This window comes from Lolium rigidum, chromosome 5 (genome assembly GCF_022539505.1).
Source record: "Lolium rigidum isolate FL_2022 chromosome 5, APGP_CSIRO_Lrig_0.1, whole genome shotgun sequence".
Classification (NCBI taxonomy): domain Eukaryota; kingdom Viridiplantae; phylum Streptophyta; class Magnoliopsida; order Poales; family Poaceae; genus Lolium; species Lolium rigidum.
The window spans coordinates 83951890-83958601 of NC_061512.1; the positions used below are offsets into that span (position 1 = coordinate 83951890).

At 44.5% G+C, this 6712-nt stretch overlaps 1 long non-coding RNA gene across 2 annotated transcripts; it reads right to left on the minus strand.

Moving 5' to 3' along the window:
- Positions 1–2074: 2074 nt before the first annotated feature.
- LOC124658033 lies at positions 2075–6253 on the minus strand. 2 transcript variants are annotated; one of them, XR_006988978.1, is made up of 4 exons: positions 5977–6253; positions 3127–3189; positions 2723–2992; positions 2075–2326 (listed from the first exon to the last, which is right to left on the minus strand). It is a non-coding gene; the product is annotated as an uncharacterized LOC124658033 (long non-coding RNA). The 2 variants fall into 2 exon arrangements; XR_006988977.1 differs by lacking the exon at positions 5977–6253 and having other exon boundaries at positions 3127–3527.
- Between the last annotated feature and the right edge of the window lie 459 nt (positions 6254–6712).

The window sequence follows — 6712 nt, forward strand, 5'->3', positions numbered from 1 at the left end:
AACCCCGGGCACGCAGCGGCGGCGGTCATGAAGAACCTCGGGCTCGCAGCGGCGGCGGCGGAGCCGGAGGTGATCATCTCGTGGATCTCCTCTTCGTTCGGCGCCGCCATCGCACCGAACGCGAGCGGCCCTCGTCGCAGGGCCGGCGAGGTGCCCTCGAACAGGCCGCCGCCGCCGCCGACGTCAAGCTCGGGCGGCGACGGTGTGGGCTTGGACGGTTGGACGTAGGCGCCCTCTTGGAACACGGCAGTCGGCGACGGCGAGTACAGCGAAGGCGAGAAGGAAGACGGGGAACTTGTTGTACCTTGCGTCGGCCATTGGCCGGGAACACGCCGCCGCTATAGGCCATGCCGATTAACCTCAAGTGTTCGTCTTGGGCCGCCTCCGCCGACCTCTTGGCGGCGGCTCTTTTCACCCTTCTCCGCCCTGGCGCTTGTTTCCACGTCGCGCCGTTTCTCGTCCGCCGCCCACTCGGCGTTCGACATGCCCGGCGGCTTCGTCTTCTTCTTCCGCATCTTCCTCGCCGGCGCCTTCGGCGGCATTGTGGTGGACGAGAAGACGAGGAGGAGAGTGGTGGTGGACGAGAAGACGCCGCCAGGAACTGGAGCTGGAAGACGACGAGATTGGGGGATTTCGGCGGGAGAGAATGGGGATATGCAAGCAAATTGGAGGGAATGGGGAAATGCAAGCAAATTGGAGGGAAAATCACAGGATTTGGTTTTCCAGTCGCCGACTACGCGGGTCCACACGCCGTTTCGCGCGCTTTCGTTTCGTCCGGAGTCCCCGAGCGCGCCCCGGGGGGCGGGGTGGCGTGGGCTCGCCGGATGGATTAAGGGCCAAATCCGGACGAAAACGAGGAACCGGGGGCGCGACTGGGCCGAATTTCGCCGTCCGGATGGAAAAAACGTCGCTCGGGGGCCTCGTCGGGGGGACGAGTGGAGATGCTCTTACAATTGGGCTCTCCCAGAGTAGTTCCCCTAATATCAAAACCTGCATGACTCTTTCTTTTGTGTTGTAAATTTAATAATGGCAACATTTTTTTAATCAACTATGTTATTTCATAATGGTGCTAATGTAATGATTCTCGTCACCTTACTAACTTTGACCACCAAGTTATAAAAATACATTTAACTATAGATAACATTTGTGTACCTTTTAAAAGTACAAAAATGGTTATGTTGGTCAAGTTTAGCTAAAAAGATCAACTTAGTTGAGTATTTTGCAGTGTAAAGTTCTAAAATAATCATCCCCGACACGATTCGCAACTAAAACAACTCAAATTATGTACCTTTCATACATGTGTGTAACACTTCAAATGGAATATGGGATTATTTTTTTCTGGACGACTATGCAATTACAACATGCAAATCATCTTTATACCATTCTTGCAGCTAGTGACTTGTTTTCACTAATGTTTTCCTAACAGGCGCCTGGTGCAAAATTCCTTTAATATCACAGGAAAAACATTATTTACTCTTTCTAGCCTTTAGCTCGCCTAGCACATCACAGTTATGAGTTAGATTTAGATTTGTTTATAACTGAATTAGGATAACGATTTAGAGTTTTCCTAATTCAGTTATAAACAAATCTAAATCGTTTGTGCACACACATGTATGACTCTATGTACTCTTTTCAGACGAACATATCGTCAAGCAATTCTAAAGAAACATCTCTACATCAACAATTGCAAATTTCATCTGTTCTCACCTTGGCAGCAGTTGAAATGGAAGTCAAGAAAGGGGGAGGAGCTGCCCGCATCGGTGAGGAATGGGTGCGACAAAGGAGCCGGGGACTGGGTGGCTGGCTTTCAGCTCCACCAGCTGACAAGAGAGGGGGCCGACGGTGTCCGGGTGCATCAAATTTAGGAGCAATTCTACGTTTTGATGGAAATAATAAAAGGCAGCATAGCAGAACTTTTTTATAAGAAAGAGAGAGTAGGGAGAATAGGAACTATCAGACTCCTACGAGTGCTTGAACATCAGTTAAACCCGACTACAGAATTTTGATGGGTAAACCACATAAAAATAACCACTAAACTTCCTCAAACCAGCATACAGTGAGTAGTAATTCAGAGTTCAAAGGACAAAAAAGTAGCATTACTTATTGGATTGTTACAGCGTCTAAGCAGAGTTAATTGAAGATTTGTTCATATCCATAGCTTCATTGATGAGCACATCACACAAGACAACCTATATAGCCAACAACATGACCAAACCAATTTTTGGCCCAACTTATGAGGAGAAAAATAATGAGGGAGACATATGCTTTGAGCTAACAGGCTGAGGAAAGGCATCAGGAAGATCCTTGCCTCAGTTCAAGTTGTTTCCTGTAACAAGAGTGCACCATATCTCAGAACAAAAAGTAAGACGGCTTGAAGTATCATGTAGAAGAAGCAATGAATTATCCATTTAGCGACTGGTATGCCCTGATACAGTTACTATTCATAACCATGGTTAGCTAGAATAAACTGAATGATGGGTACTTAATTAAACTCGATTTAGCCTAGTACAATTCAAGAAGTCAGTAAAAGTTTCTCAGGGAAAACACATATAGCTAATGAGAGTACAATATTCTTAACTGAACCCATTGAGAGTTAGTCATGAAGCATGTGGACTTCAAGGTTTAATTTGCACGTTACAATAGGTATTTAGTCAATCCTATAGTCAAAGTTCCATACAAACAATGCAGGGTAAGCCATATTCTTCATTGGAAATATTTTTACCTGATACTGGTATTAGTTTATGGAGATATACACCGAAATACATGGACATGGGGGATATTCTGATCCTTCGAATCACCAGGCATGTAATGTAGGAGAAAATGTAGGTTCCGTATTAGTATAGTTTAGTAGTACTGCAGTTTATTCATGGGTATAGTACTTCACCTTAGGTTCAGGCACAAAACTTGGCAAATCATGTGTTCACCTTGTGATATGAGTCGGCAAGCAGAGGGAAGCAACAAACAAATATACCATTTATATGCCCTTTTGTACCTAAAACACCAGTATAGAATAGTTTTATTAAATTTAGAACTATTAACATAAGTATAACACGTCACTTTTTCCAATAAAATACCAACTCAACCTTTGATATTCAGGAGACAAATATATGATTTGTCCAAATATACCTTTAGCTGCTTGCTGATCTGGACTCCAATGCAAAGTTATCTTGCTTGCCGGCATAAGTAACTCTGACAGCAAGAAACAAACAGTGAGAGTGGCCTTAAATATTAGCAGAAGCCTTACAAATTATATAGCAGTAGATCCTGGAAAATAACAGCGTCCAATCTCTGCATTTGCTAGGCAAAACCTAATCGTTAAGAGAACCATTAGCAGGAAAGTGACGTGGTAACTTATTGTGAGCGATGGTGATAGCATAATTTTAGGCAAAATGAACTATTTGACCATATCTGAAATATTATACGTGGCAGGAAAAGTTCTAAGCAGCTGTTCTCAGCACTAACCATTCACCGCAAAATTCGAATGAAGCTTTAGAAAATAATCAAGTGCTTATATAAGCCAGAAGCCTTTTATTCTACCATTTTCGAAGAGACCTCCTTTTGTTCTGTTTTTCCCATTTCTAGAAGACACAATGGAAACACTACATTCAGACAAAAATCCAAATTGTAACACCAATGAGCAGGTATCCAAGCAGCTAGAAGAACTGTTAGTATAGGCAATACCAACATTTAAATTCCAATATAAAAATTGTAGTCGTCACTAATTACAACATCATAAGAGATGAAAGGAACTCAGTGTGTCATGCCCAAGTACTACTCTCAAAAGCAACTGGAGCACGGATAACTCTTAAGAGTTTTTTCAGGGACCATGCAGGAGAACTGCATGTATATCCATTAACATGGAAAAAAATTACAACACCAAAGAAAGGCATGACCCATAAAAGGATATCTCGCTTTGCCGTGCTGGCGAAATCTGATCGGCCCAATATCATTTCCACACGCCTATAATTCTCACATTGTATGAGCGACTCCTAGTCACAAGCAATCTAACACCTAGGATTATAAGTCTAGTTTAAAAATAGAACGAAATTCACCTGCAAATAAAATTCATAGGAAAATCAAATATTATGTGTAGAAACATGTTATAAAGGAAAAGGGAAAATATAAATTATTCATTGGATAATGCCCAAACAAAGGATATAATCTATATGCTGATGTGTATAACCATTCCATTTTTTAACAGATTCACAATTGCAACCATAAACATTAAATAACAATTTTTGGAGGTAAAATATAATGCTAGTTCACCTTTTAACACATTTACAAATTCCAACGAAGTTGGCACGCTACATAATAACAATTTTTGGAGGTAAAATATAATTCTAGTTCACCTTTTAACACATTTACAAATTCCAACGAAGTTGGCACGCTACATTAGCAAAACATTTTTAAGTAGGGCTGCTACTATTCCTCTTCAGTTTTCAAAAAGAAGCTTACTTCAGGTTCATAACTTTAGTGCAGATTAGAAACCAAGGGATCAATGTATGGTATGGGTTCCGCAACTCAAACCAAAGCAGAACATTACTGTAATGATAATTGGTTTCCCCAGCATTTAGTAGGACAAATGCTAGGAGCAAAAAGCACTACTGCAGATCCGGTACTAATGGAAGTGAAACCAAGAAATGGTATCCATTTCTAATTTGCATCTGAAGGCCATACGTACAACTCATTGTTTATACTTTATTGTAGTCCCCATGATAACTAAGATACCATCCTATGAGTTAATCCAGATTTCCAGTTCCCACTACGATGCTATGGAAATTCCAACAAAAATAAGAGCAAAAATAACAAGAAATGCAGTAGTAAGTATCTTTGATGAAACATGTAGCGCAGCTAATTCCTCCATGAGTCAAAAGTAAGGGAATGGCAGTGCACGGATGAAGAAATAATGAAGAGAAATAGGGGTGAGAGAGATAACGATCTAGTTTTCAGAGCTGCCACCACCTAGCCTGGTACCCGCCGCCGCCCTTGATTCCCAGCATCGCCGCATCTGTGAGCAGCCGCCGCTCCCACCCGCCACCGCCCCTGATTCCCAGCGTCGCCGCATCTGTGAGCAGCCGCCGCTCCCATCGTTCCCGGCGCCTCTTCCGCACCTGCTCGCCTGAGAGCCGCCGTCACCTAGCCTGGTATCCGCCGCCGCTCTGCCGGGTGAAGAGAAGACGGTGAGGGGAAGGAGAGAAACGTGCGGGTTGGGTCGACCGAAAACACCTAATAAGGGAAAGTTTGCGCGAGTGGGTCCCCCGACAGCGATGCGTGGAACGGCCTCAGACGCGGGCAACCCTGGGAGCTTAGAGCTCTTTAGGGATTGGAGGGTGGGCACACCTTAAATTTTTTTTTTGCCCTCCCCGAATTGTGATAAAAGTTTACGAAATGAATAATATATATAACCAATCTACTCATTTTAGAAAGCACTCTTTCAACATCCGTTCATCGCCACCGGCTAGAGCAATATCAGTTTGAGAAGAACAACATGTTTTTTTTTTCTTTCAACAAGCAAATTAGAGAGCTCACCAAGATGATAGACACATTTGGACCTATATTTTTCTCATATCATAAACAAAGATTTTCATTTGGAGTTTAAGTCTTATCAAATCCGGTCTTGATATATCATTGGGGTTGGAATCGGCAAGTTTTATTACCTTTTGTGCAGCATAAGAAACAAATGAATTCGATTGATTCAAAACCAACATGCAAATAAGAAACTACATTTTAACCACATCAAACTGGTTGTCGATTTTTACCCTTTATTTTTGTGGTTGGAAAAAGTGACTCAATTTGTCTACATTTCTTCATTTCTACGCATCATTAACATTTTTTTGGGAAGGCATCATAAACATATATACATGACATGTATTTCTCTACGTCTCTGCAAGTTCCAAACTACCAATTGAATCAATGTAACTGTCATTTAACAGCAAAATAGAGAAAATGGTCAATTTGCTGAAAGTGGCAGCATACCTCACGTATCTGGCCAGATTTTGAGGCGAGCCAAGCGCCCCAGAGCGGGGAGCGGGAGCAAACCTGCAGAGGAGACAGCGGCAGCCGGCGGGAGGATCTGGGAAGGCAGACACGGCGGCCAGTGCCGCGGCGGCTGAGCCCGAGCAGTCCTGGCGTCAAGCACGGAGAGAGCACCTGCTTCTCCTTGAAAGGCCGAGCGGGTGAAGAGGGGGTCAGGGGGCAGCGGAGGCCGGAGACAGGGAGGGGCAACGGAAGGGGAGGCGGAGAGACGGCCGGCGGCCTGCAGGGACTCGTTGTCTCGTCGATGGCCTCGCCTTGGCGCTGTGAGTCGCATACCACGTGGAACAACCAAACGGGCCAACCTGGGCTTTTTTCAGCGCTGAAGATTACCGGTATCAAAAGAATTTCCCGAAATTCTGGGTGGGCCACGGCCCCCTCGGCCCACCCGCTGCGTCCGCCCATGTGCCACAGGACCATCGCATGTTCCACGTCGCCGCTAGGATGTTGGGCTTTGTCTCCTCTACTCCACCAAAGCCTTAAGCTGTGAGTAATCTTGTCAGGGCAGTTGGAGGCGAGTTGTGTTGCATGCATGAGTTTGTTAGCTAGCCTAGTCCTGTGCGTGAAAGGTGTATGTGCGCCTGCATGTTGCTAGGTTAGTTGAGTTAGTGGTCGGGTCATGCGTGTGCATGGGTTAGTGGCCTGTGTGGCCGTGGCTGTGTGCGTGCGTGAGGCTATT